Source organism: Anabrus simplex, chromosome 1 (genome assembly GCF_040414725.1).
Source record: "Anabrus simplex isolate iqAnaSimp1 chromosome 1, ASM4041472v1, whole genome shotgun sequence".
Lineage (NCBI taxonomy): Eukaryota > Metazoa > Arthropoda > Insecta > Orthoptera > Tettigoniidae > Anabrus > Anabrus simplex.
Window position 1 is genome coordinate 357,432,871 of NC_090265.1, and position 17,552 is coordinate 357,450,422.

Below are 17,552 nucleotides of genomic sequence, written 5' to 3' on the forward strand. Positions count from 1 at the left end.
TAGGCGATTATCACGAAGGAGATCAAGGCCTTCAGAGGGCTGTAGAGCTTCGAAGGAAGGAAGGAAGGAAGGAAGGAAGGAAAGAAGGAAGTAAGTAAGTTAGTAGGGGTCAGAAAGCAGAGTTATACTATCCGAGCCAGTCAAACCAGCTGCAACGTTTCTACCCACCCTACTATAATGTACTAATAAGCAAAGGGTACTCTCTCATTAGCTGTCATATTTGGCCTAGGCAACACTGAAGAGGCGTACAAGGGAAAGGAGGAGTGATATAGTTTCCGTTGCTTTCCTCCTGAGCCAGAAGTTGTTATCGCATATCAGTCTGCCAAGCCAACTGAAATGCATGCACTAATTGACCCTATCAGTAACATTTTCCCACCATTCATAGCAGGGACTGGCTGTACTAGGAATGTCATCGGGTCATCGCTCATACCTCAGTCGCTTTCATATTGTCAAAGCCAAAGGTAAGACTGAGATCAATGAAAGTAACAAAATTGTTCTAGCCCATACCAGAAGACATAGTGCACTGCAAACACTAGGTCTCGCCTGCAATGGCATCAGATATATGCAAAGAACACGTGGGAAATGTCGTAGTTACATGACTCTACTTATAAAACCTGCTGCCGAAATAAACTGCTATTGGATGTAATATAATGTATTTTGTGAAACAATACTGATACAACTATCGGTAATGTTATTATGAATAAGTAAATAAATACATATGAAATCAAACTGTTAACAAAATATTAATATTTCTAAAGTGATACATATCAATGTAGACATTGTTCTGTATTTCACAATCATTTATTTGAATATTTGAATATTTTCATATTTCTCGTCATTCATAAATTGATCACCGTACACTCTTCAACAATGATGAACAATGGTGAGCCTGTGATTCTAACTAACAATGCCGTCTGAACTCTATGACGACAGCAGGGAAATTTTTATTCACCAACGGTCTGCTTAAAATTTCAACTCATAACATATTCAATTTCTTAATTACGTCAATCCATCATAATAACGTCTTTTTACTCCAAAAATACAAATATTGAACACTGTGGAAATTCATTTGTTGTTCTATTGTTGTCCTTAAATATTCTTACTCTTTACAATAGACTTTGCTTCATCCAACAGATGACTTGAATTGTATTGATAGGAGGATTTTATAAATATTTTCTTTTGTAAAGTGATAACCGTCAATACGGAATGAGATTCATAACTTGCAATTCTTACTCTTCCTTCAGATAAAACCTTCCGTCAGGCGCAACCTAAATAATAAGACCGTCGGGCGCAACTAATCTCTCAGATAAACGATGAAATATATGTTTATTTATATTATATCCCCTAGACACAGTACTGGAATTTGGCATCTTATTTAACTGTTGTATTTTTAACTTAAAGAAAGGAAACTATCCAGCTGAAATTATAAAATTCTCAATTTTTACTAAAATGCCAACGGCCGTAACCGTGTTGAAACACCGGATATCGTTAGATCTCCGAAGTTAAGCAACATTGGGCGTGGTCAAGGTTTGGATGGGTTGCTACGCGCTGATGGTGGGGGTAAGGGAATGGAGGAGCGGAAAGGAACTGGCCACGCTACCGTACGTAAACTCCGGCTCAGGCACACCTCTGTGGAGGTTCGGAGCTGCCTTCGGGCAGAATACGCCTTTACCCTCACCCTCACTTACTAAAAAAAAAATAATAATAATTGCATGTATTGAACAGGCTCGAATTCTGCAATCATATTACACTTAAGCTTCTCCACTGAGATATAAACAAGCTACAGATGGAATTAACTAATACAAAGGAATGTTCTTTCATCAATATTAGAAAAAATAGATACACATACATGAACAAAAGAATAACAATAAAATAACATTTTTAAAAAGCAAAGTCATCTCCGTACAGGCTATGAAGGCCCTTGGAGGGGTAGAATGTAAAGGCTTCCACTATCCGTAACCTCAGCACTTGATGATGTAGAGTGGTTAGCTCCACGCCCAGCCGCCTTTGTCCCCAGGACTTAACCTGGTACTCATTTTTGGTGTAGGCTGAGTGAACCTCAGGACCATGTGCACTGCGGAATTGGAAATCTCATTTCTTGAATTTTACGACTTCCTGACGGGGATTCGAACCCACGTCCTCCCAGGTGAACCGAGCACGCCTTTACCGCCTCGGCCAGGAACCCCCTAATAAAATAATATACTATGAGATAAAAAGCGCATCTGCCGAGAAAAACGCCACCTGTCCTTTAGAATACACTTCCATGTTTTGATTAGTCATAAGAATTTTCCTAAAAACACTGCGAAAACATTGTTCACATACCATATGTACGTGTTATGAGCATAAAACGATAGACACACATTTTTGCAAGTGTATTTTGAGTAGCTAACTTCATTGATTTCCCTGCATTTGAGACACCTCTTTCTCGGACCGTCATGACAAATAGGATATTGGTTGTCGATTTGAGATGCAGGTTGAAATCTCTCAAGAATCTGCTGAAGTTTTCTTGGCATTCCAGCTTCTTGAATGCTTCTTCTCTGGAGTTATTTGTATTATATCGCCTAGAAACAGTACTGGATTTCGGCAATTCATCGGATAAGGCTTTGAGAAAACATCGCCGGGCTTTGTTGGTGCATTGGACTGCGGCATTATACAGGGTCGTCCGTTTGGGATGTCAAAAAAGTAATCCAAATGTCCACACAAGAAGAAGTATCACGGCGTTAAATCCGGTGAACTGGGGCGGGGGCGGCAAGAAACAGGGCCTCCTCGTCCTATCCATTTAAATGGCAGTTACTCGTTCAGATGGTTACGAAGGGCAAAGTCGTATGTGGTGGAGCTCTATCCTATTGCAAGCACATTGTCAAACGATCGTGCAAGGGGGCATCCTCCAGCAGCAGTGGAAGTTCCTGACGCAGAAAGTGCAGGTAGCGTGGGCCCATCCAATGGCCCTCAAAGAAATAAGGTCGACTCAGGTGATCCCCCAAGGTTTCACACCAAACATTCACTGCCATTAGGTGTTGGTTATTGAGGAACGCTTCCTTTATTTCAGATTCCAGACTTATCAAAGTGTCTGTTGTAGAATGTGCTTTACGAAACCCGTTTTTCACATTACTGAAGAAATGTATGTGCTCAAGATACCAAGATAATATTTTGTTGACAATTTTATCCATAAGTTTACACATTGCATTAGTTAAAGCAATTGGACGATAATTTTCTGCAATTGAGTTTTCCTTCCGTGATTTGGGTATTGGAACTACAATAGAATTGCACCATTGGTCAGGAAAAGTCTTAGCTTTCCATATGTAGTTGAAAATGGCCAGAAGATAATTTATCGCATTTAGTGGAAGCTGTTTTACAAATTCATAAGGGACCGTATCCGGGCCAGGACTAGATTTGCCACATTTGTCAAGTTCAATAATTATTTCCTATAATTGAAAAGCATCGTTTAGATGTCCGTCCCCGTGGCTAAATGGTTAGTTTGCTGGCCTTTGGTCACAGAGGTCCCGGGTTCAGTTCCCAGCAGGTTCGGGAATTTTAACCTTAATTGGTTAATTTCGCTGGCACGGGGGCTGGGTGTATGTGCCATCTTCATTATCATTTCATCCTCATCACGACGCGCAGGTCGCCCGCGTGAGTCAAATCGAAAGACCTGCATCTGGCGAGCCGAACTTGTCCTCGGACACTCCCGGCCCTAAAAGCCATACGGCATTCCATTTCATTTCATCGTTTAGATTATAGTTGGGGTCAGAGATGGCTTTCCTTAGATCAATAAATTCACTGGATTTCTTTGTATGGAGAAATTCGGGATCATAATTTTTGTCACTAGAGATCTCGGCAAATGTGTCAAGTAATTTATGAGTGATTTTTTGAGGTTCGTTTCTCAAGGGTCCATCAACCGAGTTTCTGAGGGTAGTAATGTAGAAGCGATTATATTTGCCTTTTATTCTTTGAAGATTATTCCACATTTCCTTTTGTGGGGTTTGGGAACTTAGCGAGGAGACAAATGATAGCCACGAATTCTTTTTGCTGAGTTTTATTTCTTTTCCAGTGATTGCTGTATATTTCTGAAATTGGGCTTTATTTTCAGGTGTGTATTTTTGTACAGGGTAGAAAGCGCGATTCTTATTCTCAATAGCCTCCTTACAAGTGCCGTTCCGTCAAGGTACTGTTTTCTTACAGGAATTTGAGATTACTTCTGAAACATTCATGTCCGCTGATTTAACGAGAACTTCTGTGAAATCTTGAACAATGGTATTTATGTCATTTAATTGATTATTGACTGTCTGCCTAAATCTGGTCCAATCTGTTTTATTTAAGTTCCATTTAGGGTTGTTGATAAATGAGGAGTTGGCAGGAGAATTTTCATTATTGATTAGTATCTGAAGTGGTCATTATTTCCTTGGAGTGTTGTATAAACAGCCCAGTTGAAAAGGGTTGTTATATCCGGCGTGCAGATGGTTAGGTCTATACTACTACAGGTGGCGTGGGCTATGTCAAAGAGAGTTGGAGCAGTATAGTTCATTAGAAATGAATGAAATTCATCACATATCTTTTCTATTTATTTTCCTCTTGCATCAGAACTATGACTACCCCATAACATGTTGTGGCTGTTGAAGTCACTCACTAGGATGAATGATTTAGGTAGTTGGTGGATAAGGTTTCGTAGATCGTCACCTTGAAACAAATAACTATTTGGAATATAAACATTGAAGATACATAGAGAAGGTAGTAGATGGGCTGAAATTGCTACAGTTTCCAAATTGGTGTTAACAGTAATTTCTTTGGCACAGATATTGGTTTTGATATAAGTAGCTACTCCTCCATTTTCATGATTCATATTAGTTCCATTTTTGTGGTAGGCACAGTAGAGTCTTAGATTGGCAGTAAAGTCGTTCTGAACGTTTGTTTCTTGGAGACAGATAACGGATGTTTGGTGTTTATTTATTAGGAGATTAGATATTCTAACTGTGATCGATAACTATTAAGTTTCAATTGGAGTAATGTTGTCACAATAATAATCAAAAGCAGAACGAGATTTATCTCCATTATTATACTGGGAAGGAATTGTCGTCACTGGAATAGTCTGGCGTTATATTGATATGCGTTGGGTCTTCATTTTGACTGGCAGATTTCATTAGCTTTTTACTATTCGAGTGCTTTTGGTTTTGACGAATTTATCGGTGTAGTAAGGATAGAGCTTTTGAAGGGTTTTAGCAAGGCCCTCTATGTCTTGCGTGTAGTTGGAAGCAATTGCTCATACGTCCTTGGCACCGACTGTATTTTCGAAGGATTGGAGCTGTAGGTAGCTGAGGGGGAATAGTAATGGGTCGGCTTCCAGAACTTCTGTTATTAGCGGGAGCAGATCAATTGGGTTTCTTGAAAGTGTGCTTTATCTTACGGTTTTCTATTTGCTCAGGAGAGACCAGTATGGATTTGTTGCTATTAGGAGGATTTGGATTAGTTGCTTCACTACTAGCTAGTGAAATTGGCCTTTTTACATCCAGAAAAATTCACTGTTATAGGAGTGGAATGTGTTTCCACAGGTGCCGCAATTTCCCTCTCAAATTGAATTCCAGAGAAGGGAGGAGCATGAAAGACTTGGCTAAGTGCTAAGTCAGTATTGTCAGTGAAGTGGCTTCTTGAATATCTTTTGGGAGGGAGCTAGAAATACCGTTGACAGTTTTGGGGTTTTCGATCTCTGACTTTTGTGAATTCTTTTAGAGTGCACGAAAATGGGAAAAGTGGTTAAGTTTGTTAATTTGATGAAGTTCGTGATTAGAGGAGGATTTATCTGTTGGAAGTGAAACATTATTAGGTCAGATGTCCTTCGGTATGGCAAAGAAAACAAGTGGGTGAGTCGGATGATAGGTAAATCCAGTAGTTAGTACCATCATATTCAATATTCGGAGAGTTTATCAAAGTCTGGTAGAATTTTGGAATTGACAATCCTGCACTAATTGGGGTAATCCTAGACTTGATTTTCACACCGAGTTTTAACATAGTTTGGGATCACAGGTCAGACATTTGATAATATAATACGCTTGTTTTTAGTTAGAAGGGGTCGTACGTCCAGTGACACATTGTTTATTAAAATCTTGGGGTTTGTCAATATGAGATTTTCAACGGCTTTCTTACTAGGAAGAAAGCATATCCTTCCGTTCGATACACGTGAAACAAACCGAATGTTGCTAGGGGTTGTAAATTTCCCCTATAGCTAGCACATAATCCTTGATACTGATTCCATCACGAAAGTCGATTACTATAGCTTGTTCTTTGGAGGGGTACGACTGTATTGCAGCAGAATAGCCTAACAATGAATTACGTTCGTTACCATTTGTGACAATTGTTATTTGGTTACCTGATGAACTGTTAGGATGTGGAAGGTTACTTACGGTGTTGTAATTATTCGTTGGCTTGCTTGGTGTCCGTTGAGGTAAAATATCAGTGATTTCTTCATTCATTAAATTCGATAGATGCCGACCTATATCAACAGAGATGGCCATTTTGAGTGTGTCAACAAAGGGTTTTAGAATATCTGTATAGTTTTTCACTTCACACGAAGACCACGGATATAATGTCAGATATCTTACAAGAATGTAGTAGGTGATCCAAATATTTACTTCTGATCTTTCATACTCGAATGTAACGATTACGAACCTCTATTATATAGCAAAAGTTGAGCAAGAGAATAATTACTCTCGAACATCATCAATCAGTGCCTTCTTGAGCTCTCCCCCCATTATCTTGTTCTCTCGAAGACTCCTAACTTAGCGATCCGTAGGCCTAATACATTTTACTGTTTATGATTTTTTTTTTTTGCAAGTTGCTTTACATCGCACCGACACAGATGGGTCTTATGGTGACAATGGAACAGGATGGACATCTTCAGGGCTGCCGACAGTGGGCTGGATACTGGCCGCACTTAAGCGACTGCAGCTATCGAGCTAGATCTATTTATGATTCTGTATCTCGAAGACATTCTATTACTCCACTCGATGTGAGTTTCTTCGTATGTAACGGGCAATCTCAAACTACTGGACCGATTTTGAAATTTCTTTCACCATTTGAAATAATATCATTCCCAAAATGTCAAGGGGTCCCCGCGAGAACAGTGGTTTATGGAAAGAATGGTAGCAATAACAAAAAATGTCAAAATTTATATGTTTGCCAATATGTGCTTTTTCACGTAAAAACTACTTGACAAACGGAGTTCATATTTGGCAGTCTTATAGCTGATACCTTTGGATAACACACAGGCCACTTAATATCGTGCTTTAAAATGGACTATGTAGCGAAAGAAAACGTGAAGCAAGTCAGAGGAAAACGTACGCTTGGGGCCCTTCAAATTGAATACGCTGCCTGAACGGTTAGAAAAACTACTTGACGGACCATACCTAAATTTGGAAAGCATACAACCGGAATCTTTGATTAACATGTGGGCTACTTACTATTCAAGTGCATCTTAATGGGACCTAGAGGAGAAACAAAATGTGAAGCAAGTCATAGGAAAAATTACGCCTGAGCACTTAAATATGAATACCCTGCCTAAACGATTAGTCCTATTAAATAATTGAGTCAGCGAGTGTTAATTAATTCCTATAAATAAATGTTGTAATCATTTCCTTCGTAATTCTAACAGTATTATAGAAAATGATTTTCTGTGTTTTGCTATCACACTCAAGCAACGAAAGAAAATGTGAAGCAAGTCAGAGAAAAAACGTACACCTGGGACCCTTAAAAGTAAATAAGCTGCGTGAACGATTATTCCTAATAATCACTGGAGCAGAGCAGGTGTACTTAAAATTCAATTTGCCAGAAAAAAATGTTATATGAACGTTCTTATTAACAGATTTCTTGATTTCCTGTGTTTTGCCGTATACTTTTGAGTATTGGAGCGTGATGTCCTTTTGTTGAAAGAATAAAATAAGCCACAAGATGGTGGAAAATCCACCATTTAATTCGAGAACAGTTACATTCGTGTGTGATCCACGGCGCCCAGTCACGCTCTCGCATTTTCTTTACTTTCCGCAGTAACAAAGTACAAACCAAATACAACTGACTCCGCTTCAATTTGAGGACCGTACACTAGCGTCGCGTATGAGTCTATCTTGTTTTAAAAGCCTTTCATTTGTAAGGAACATGAATAGATTAAACAAATAACAAAACGAACCGGAAACACGCTCGGTCAGCTATCACGGAGATTCTGAGCAAGATACTGCACTAATATACCAAGAGAGGTCGTTTCGCCTCCCGCTCAGTTACAGTCTTCTTGATTTATTGCGTTCGTATTGCTGTCATGTTGGTTTTCTGTCCATTGGTAGATCTTTTAAGGCCTCACGAAAATGACAGAGACAGTCTTTCTGAGGATAAATAAAGGCAGGTGGAGAGTCTGTGTTTGTCATTATAACGAAAACTGCCCAAATCGATTTGCAATTTGCTTTACGTCGCACCGACACAGATAGGTCTTACGGCGACGATGGGATGGGAACGGCCTAGGAGAGGGAAGGGATCGGCCGTGGCCTTAATTAAGGTACACACCGGGCGAGTTGGCCGTGCGCGTAGAGGCGCGCGGCTGTGAGCTTGCATCCGGGAGATAATAGGTTCGAATCCCACTATCGGCAGCCCTGAAGATGGTTTTCCGTGGTTTCCCATTTTCAAACCAGACAAATGCTGGGGCTGTACCTTAATTAAGGCCACGGCCGCTTCCTTCCAATTCCTAGGCCTTTCCTATCCCATCGTCGCCTTAAGACCTATCTGTGTCGGTGCGACGTAAAGCCCCTAGCAAAAAAAATTAAGGTACAGCCCCAGCATTTGCCTAGCGTGAAAATGGAAAACCATTTTCAGAGCTGCCGAAGGTGGGGTTCGAACCTGCTATATCCCGGATGCAAGCTCACAGCTGCGCGCTCCTAACCGTATGGCTAACTCGCCCGGACCCAAACCGATTGTGATTGGCTGTAGGCAAGAGAGCCTGCCATTACAGAGAAAACTGCCGATCTTCATGTAAGAAACGACATATGATTGAGATCCCCGTTCTGTTTTTCGCGTAACGCTAAGAGCTATGCAATGAAATAAAATCTTACTCACACCGTGTACACTACTTCAGCTAGAATTCTGTATACAATGTATAACTCCGTAGCGAAACACGGCTAGTTCTTATATAATCTCACAATTGTCATACTTTCAGTAAAGTATTGCCACTCTTGAATACTTATTTTGAAGACATGCATCCTGAAATATGTTTGAAGTTCATTTCCTAACTCATTAACTCTAGGTCGTTATGTCATGAAGAACCTTTCTAAAGTCGAGTTAATTCTTCCTGCATTCGGATGATTGCTTACAATTTGCCTTACAAATAAATCACCATAAGGACACGCACAAGATTCTCAAATTTTCTATCTATAGTGGTGGTTTTGGTGATTATTATTTTAAGAGGAAGTACAACTGGGCAACCATCCTCTATTAACACTAAATGGAAGAGGTCCGACACTTCGAAAAATGAAGATATCGGCCAAAGACAAGAGCCGCGAAGGGCGCGAAAATTAAAGGCGCCCTAGCATTCGCAGCCTAATACCGTCGGAGTGGAAAATAACAAGAATTGACCATATGACGTCGGATAGGATAGATTAAAGTGAACAGCCTGGCACAAATAAGTGGAAGCAATGCCAAGACTCAGCTAAGGGCCCCGTGATCGCGAACCGACGCTCCCAACTTAAGAGCCCCTGGGGCCTCTTTTAGACGTCTCTTTTCAACAAAATACAGGGGATAGTGTGAGTGTTATTCCACCGTCCCAACCCACAGAGAGATGCTATCTCAAGAAATCATCGTCTTATCACACTGAACCCGTAGTTAAATAATCCCAACTAACTGTAACATAACACAAATTAACAATTTGATTTATTCTGACGATCTCACTACAAGTCCTTCCAATAATTGAAATATTATGAGGAACCTAAATTCGACACTTTGCAACTGTCTTCACCCGTTATATCTTCCGTAAACCCTACCTAACTCTTCAAATTAATTAGACAACAAAGACATATGTTTAGCCTACGATTTAAATATATACACGATAACCCATACCTAAAGAAGAATCATAACAAATGAAAAGGCAGTAAAAAATAATGCAACTTAACTGGCAATGTCTTCGTTTTGCCATCGCATCCGTTGGCTGATTATTTTCCTAGCAGTCGGGCATCTATACTCCCAAGATTTGCCTATTAGTAAGACATCTCGATAATTATTTCTTGATGTTTTGCGTGGATAACTCATTTTACTGTGGTGAACCTGTAACTTAAAATCTAGCATTAGTATTCTGCTACACATTCTGTAAATTTCACATGGATTTCACCAATTACACTTGCCTGTAATAGTCAGTTTCGAGGGTATTAAACATAACAACTCTGTTATCACACAACTAATCTCACTTGATTTGCAAATGTATGTATATCGACTGTTAACTAAATATTCCTTCTCACATTTTAGTAACAACGTCCAAATATAGATGCTATTATCACGTAGATAATACAAAGACGATAACAATGATAATTGCCAACAGAAAATAACATCACGCCAAGGTTGGTGAGAGCGGGTTTTTTGTGTGAGTTGTAGCTGCATTTGCTGATCGAAATGCGTCTACGGTAACAAGCAAACTGCAGCAGTGGTCAAATGAACAGACATATATTCCGGACACAGACCTGGAAGAAGATTACCCCAACGGACAGCAAAGCGTGAGGATCACATCACATCACGGACCACCGAGCAAGAGCAGCAGAAATTCGAGCCATTGACACCACATGTCACGCGGCAAACAATTTGGTAATAATCTGAGTGCAAGTAGCTTACGATCCCTGAAGCAACAGTTATCGCTCTTTTGACTTGGCCGTAATGATCATCATCGTATTCTTAATTTACATTGGTTCATTCAGGTACGGTATATTCTCAACTGTTTATCATTCAGATACTATTCAAATCTTTACATATACTAGAAAAAACCAAAGCAAACCCCATGGCACTACAGCCCTTGAAGGGCCTTCGCCTACCAAGGGACTGCTGCTCAGCCCGAAGGCCTGCAGATTACGAGGTGTCGTGTGGTCAGCACGACGAATCCTCTCGGCCGTTATTCTTGGCTTTCTAGACCGGTATACTAGAAAAGGGCAATGCATATTATCAATCAATCAATACTGATCTGCATTTAGGGCAGTCGCCCAGGTGGCAGATTCCCTATCTGTTGCTTTCCTAGCCTTTTCCGAAATGATTTCAAAGAAATTGGAAATTTATTAAACATCTCCCTTGGTAAGTTATTCCAATCCCTAACTCCCCTTCCTATAAATGAATATTTGCCCCAGTTTGTCCTCTTGAATTCCAATTTTATCTTCATATTGTGATCTTTCCTACTTTTATAGACGCCATTCAAACCTATTCGTCTACTAATGTCATTCCACGCCATCTCTCCGCTGACAGCTCGGAACATACCACTTAGTCGAGCAGCTCTTCTTCTTTCTCTCAATTCTTCCCAACCCAAAAATTGCAACATTTTTGTAACGCTACTCTTTTGTCGGAAATCGCCCAGAACAAATCGAGCTGCTTTTCTTTGGATTTTTTCCAGTTCTTGAATCAGGTAATCCTGGTGAGGGTCCCATACACTGGAACCATACTCTAGTTGGGGTCTTACCAGAGACTTATATGCACTCTCCTTTACATCCTTACTACAACCCCTAAACACCCTCATAACCATGTGCAGAGATCGGTACCCTTTATTTACAATCCCATTTATGTGATTACCCCAGTGAAGATCTTTCCTTATATTAACACCTAGATACTTACAATGATCCCCAAAAGGAACTTTCACCCCATCAACGCAGTAATTAAAACTGAGAGGACTTTTCCTATTTGTGAAACTCACAACCTGACTTTTAGCCCCGTTTATCAACATACCATTGCCCGCTGTCCATCTCACAATATTTTCGAGGTCACGTTGCAGTTGCTCACAATCTTGTAACTTATTTATCACTCTATAGAGAATAACATCATCCGCAAAAAGCCTTACCTCCGATTCCACTCCTTTACTCATATCATTTTATATATAAGAAAACATAAAGGTCCGATAACACTGCCTTGAGGAACTCCCCTCTCAATTATTACAGGGTCAGACAAAGCTTCACCTACTCTAACTCTCTGAGATCTATTTTCTAGAAATATAGCAACCCATTCAGTCACTCTTTTGTCTAGTCCAATTTCACTCATTTTTGCCAGTAGTCTCCCATGATCCACCCTATCAAATGCTTTAGACATGTCAATCGCGATACAGTACATTTGACCTCCAGAATCCAAGATATCTGCTATATCTTGCTGGAATCCTACAAGTTGAGCTTCAGTGGAATAACCTTTCCTAAAACCGAATTGCCTTCTATCGAACCAGTTATTAATTTCACAAACATGTCTAATATAATCAGACTTAGGTTAAAATTTTGATCAGGATGTAGAAAAAAGTTTCCAAACTGCTGCTATCTTTAGGAAATGATAATAGGTGCGTAAACAATATTTCTGTGATATAAGTTAGTTTAGAAAATATTGGCCCTCTAACTTCCATGATGGTTTTTGAGTTACTGGTAACTAAACGTTTAAAAAGTACAATTACGGGGAAAAGCTTTTAAATATGGCAGTGGCTTTTTCAAATAGGTAACATAACTTCAGAAAATATCAGCAGTATGATACGGATAATTATCTTATTCTTATCCCAATTTAAGTTCCCTGAAATGAAATGGCGTATAGCTTTTAATGCTGGGATATGTCCAAGGACTTCGGCTCACCAGGTGGAGGTCTTTTGATTTGAATCCCGTAGGCGACCTGCGCGTCGTGTATAGGATGAATTGATGATGAAGACGACACATATACCCAGTCCCCGTGCCAGGGGAATTAACCAATTATAGTTAAAATTCCCGACCCTGCCGGGAATCGAACCCCGGATCCCTGTGACCAAAGACCAGCACGCTAACCATTTAGCCATGGAGCCGGACTTACGTTCCCTAGTGCACCGTCACTGCATTGTCGTATATATGATGCTTGTAGTGGACATCTCCTTCTCCGATTCAAATCTCCTGTCCTGAGACACGCGTCACCGTGTGCCTCCAGCTGTATAAACGTTTGTCTTTAACCTTTATATCAAATTATTCTGATTCTTCCTCTTACTTTTGACTCTTCACATTCCCCTTTCTGTTTGTGGCTTCCGTTCAGTTTACTTTTCCGCTCCCTGTACACACATCTTATCAATTACAAATGAAGAATTTGCCATGTTAGGTTCACATTTCATTGTCAAGTTCTTCAATGCATTATTTCTGGCTCTTACAGCACCCTAGTAACAGAAGACTGCGTATAAAGCATCTAGATCAACAAGATCCTTTTAACGGCAGTGATTAAAAGTCTCACTAGGGTTTTGAGTGCCCCTCATCAAGTGCATTACTCATCAAGACTCTAAATCATGAAATCTTCTGCATTATTCATAAGTGTGGCTGGCGGAACAGCGATGACATTATAAGTGGGCGTAACACATGAGGCGCCATTTTAAATGTACAATTTAAAGGTACTTGGGGACTTCGGAATCGACATAAATTATATATAAAAAGTGTAATTGAAGTAGATAAAGTCCGTTAAACTGGTGGTAAATTAGGCTGTTCTAAGAAAATTATGTCCCAAACATTTTGGTCTACAATAAATTTAACATTTTATTAAAAGTGACTGTTCGTACGTTTTCGGCAGCAGTAGCAAACGACTATACGTTTGCAGCAGCTAGCATGGTTTGAGACGAGGTAAGGTCGGAGAAAAGTTGTAGCGTACTCCGAGTATGTCTTTGCCTGTTCACAGGAGCGAGGAAGGGACGAGAATAGCGCAGTCATCCTGGAACAGCCCTAGATAAAGAAATTGCTGTTGTAGTTGTTGCAACTTCACATAAAGGATTGGACCGGCAGTACTATGTAACCTACCTGATAGATTGTTTAATTAATAGAGTGATTGTTGTTTTAAAAGATAAAATCGTTTCGATAATCAGCCTCCGGGTTGAGTATGTTTGAAAACGTATGTTAATGCGTTATCCGTCAATCACTGGCCTACATAAATGTCGCAGTCCTGTAAAGATTTGAATGCAGGGTCAATGGAGAATGAATAGGAACAAAAAATAACTGTGCGGATGAAATAAAATAAAATAAAATTTCTTAATGTGCTGAGGATTAAGGTTTGATTAGGTTAGACATCAGCCTTTCAACATTGCATTCCAGTTTCAAATCTCAGTCGGTGCTTGCAAATATTGTGCCGGACAAAGTGGAGACGGGACAGAGATTTTCCTCGATTCCCCGTCTCCCCTATCGATTTAATTATGGTAATATTCCATAATCAATAACTTATCATCGCTTCAAAGGAGAGCAACGGGATATCAGTCATGATACAGTGATGCCGTTTAAGCAGCAGTTGTTATCACTAGTGGGAAGATCAGAGCTGTTTAAATATGGCTGTTGGTGTTGTGTTATTCTCGGTTTATAGGTGAAACTCGCAAAGGATGTTCCGGGTTTTGAATTACAGTGGACCGGGCGAGTTGGCCGTGCGCGTAGAGGCGCGCGGCTGTGAGCTTGCATCCGGGAGATCGTGGGTTCGAGCCCCACTGTCGGCAGCCCTGAAGATGGTTTTCCGTGGTTTCCCATTTTCACACCAGGCAAATGCTGGGGCTGTACCTTAATTAAGGCCACGGCCGCTTCCTTCCAACTCCTAGGCCTTTCCCATCCCATCGTCGCCATAAGACCTATCTGTGTCGGTGCGACGTAAAGCAACTGGCAGAAAAAGGCAGAATTACAGTGGACTCTTTTTAATGCGAATTCCAAGGGAAATCAGTAAAGTTCGAATTATCCAAAACTGGAATTAACAAAGAATGACAATTTTAACGAAAATATGGTACGATACATAAAATGCAATCAACTCATTGTAATAAATAATTATTTCAGTATCATGCATTATACCGTACCTTAACAGCTGCCATGTCGTCCTGTATTGTAGATGAAAGTTTTCACACAAAAATATACTGTACAAACACCAGTAAAACAACAGCATTTACACACACTTTAGCACATGTAACGATACACTAATTTCATTGCTCACATAAATAAGGGATTCTGGGTTTGGTTAGTTTTACATGATGACATCTTCAACTTCATTTAAAACTTGAAATGCGTCATCATGATCATTTGACTGAGCTTCAGAAAATCTTCTGGAACTTCCTACTAATTTGAAAGCTTCAGACGTGGTATGTAAAGGCTATTCTGTGACGTTATGACTGTTCTCCTCTTCATCATTGAATGAATTGGAATTTTGTATCACTTCTTTTAGAATTTCGGCATATCCGACATCAGTCGCTACATCTTGTTATCGCTCAGGATACGCGTGCATTTATAGTTCTGGAACAATTTCAGCACTGGTTTCTTTATTTTAGAAACCAACTTCACTGTAATAGTTTGAAACTGTTTGCTCACATTGGAAGGTTGACGACTTCGGGATAGGGGATGAGGACGATTTCTGGTGGCCAAGTGCGGGAGCCCGTACACAAGCGATTATCAAGCACATGCCGAGCCTACTCTCATTGACAATTGCATAAATAAAGTCTAAATCTTTTACCAATAACGAATTCCCGACCATAACTAGGAAACTACAATAAACATAGAGAAATCCTGGGAATTATTTGAATGCCGGGCTGAGTGGTTCAGACGGTTAAGGCGCTGGCCTTCTGACCCCAACTTGGCAGGTTCGGTCCTGCCTCAGTCCAGTGGTATTTGAAGGTGCTCAAATACGTCAGCCTCGTGTCGCTAGATTTACTGGCACGTAAAAGAACTCCTGCGAGACTAAATTCCGGCACCTCGGCGTCTCCGAAAACCGTAAAAGAGTAGTTAGTGGGACGTAAAACAAATAACATTATTATTAATTATTTGAATTATTTGAATTTTCCGTTACAAAAGTATCTTGCGATAAAATCCTGACTTCGAATTATCCAAATTTTAACTTCGAAATTTCGAATTAAATACGATTTTTTTGTATTCATATGAATTTCAAGGGGAATAAACTTTTAATCGAATGATCCAATTTTCGAATTATCCAATGTCCAATTAACCAGAGTCAACTTCAATACATGATAAATTTCATCAGTCAACAACCTGACTGCCAGCCTGAGTGGCTCAGTTGGTTAGTCGTTGCCTTTCTGAATCCAAGTTCACGGGTTGAATTGCGGTTCGAGTCAGTGGCCTTAGAGTGTTTTAATGGTAACATCTCCATATCGTTGGTTTCCGGCACGTTGAAGAACATCTGTGGAAGAAACTTCCGACACTGCGATGTCTGTTAAGAATCAGCATTTAGACCGGACCTTAAACAAATAATCTATGTATTAAAAAAAAACCGCTAACGTGTATGTTTCAGAAAACTCAAGCTCTTAAACCAGGTGGAGTTAAGAAGTTCGATTTGTACCAAAATATTCCACATCGTCTCAATAACACAGGAAAAATCTTGCTTTTCTTGAAAAGTCAACAGAAATATATTTATAACTAGCAAGATACCCTTGCTTAGCTACGGTATTATATTGAAATTTATAATTGAATGCTTATTGTTTTATATATAATACGCCAAATTCACGATCTCAGTCGTTTTCTGAGAGAATCCGCCATAATTCGCATTTTTAATATGGATCAAATCCTTGATGAGATCCGGCGTTGTGTCGTCTTGGATGCCTTGGCGCTACTGAACCCGCGGCCGGACTGCATTCTTAGTCATTCCCCGTCCAGGAACGGTCCGCACATTTGACGACGGTCCAGAGCATTATTATTATTATTATTATTATTATTATTATTATTATTATTATTATTATTATTATTATTATTATTAATCTTGCTGTGGGGTCCAGAACATCTAAATTATTATTATTATTATTATTATTATTATTATTATTATTATTATTATTATTATTATTATTATTATTATTATTATTATTAATTTAGATGTTCTGGACCCCACAGCAAGATGCAAGACCGCTACTTGGCGGTAAATTACATCTGCAACCATGTCATTGTTGACAATGTGACCAGCACCATTGTCGCGCGTAGGCAAGTGTGCGGGATTTCTGGCGATACGAATGACTTACTTCCGTGCATTATTGACCTTATTATAGAGGTGAAAAATTGGACGGTCAATCTCATTCCTATCGTGTATTTCAAATGTGTTTAAATTTTTATTTATATGCCACGAGAATCTACTGTAATCTAAGAACGTTCTCCGAGGGAAAAGATGGCTCTTGAAAACGAACCCAGGAAAGATTAAAAATGATCGGTTTATGATCAGAATAAATACATCGAAAATCTACAGTCTGTTTCCAGTCATTTGACAGTGTTAGGAATGGAATGAATAAATCCCCCATCTAGCGGCGACAATAGGATTTGTGCCGAAGCCTGTCTTACTACTCTGGGGCAATGATTAATGAATGACAAATGAAATGAAATGATATTTGACAGTGTTGTGGAATGCTGACAGGG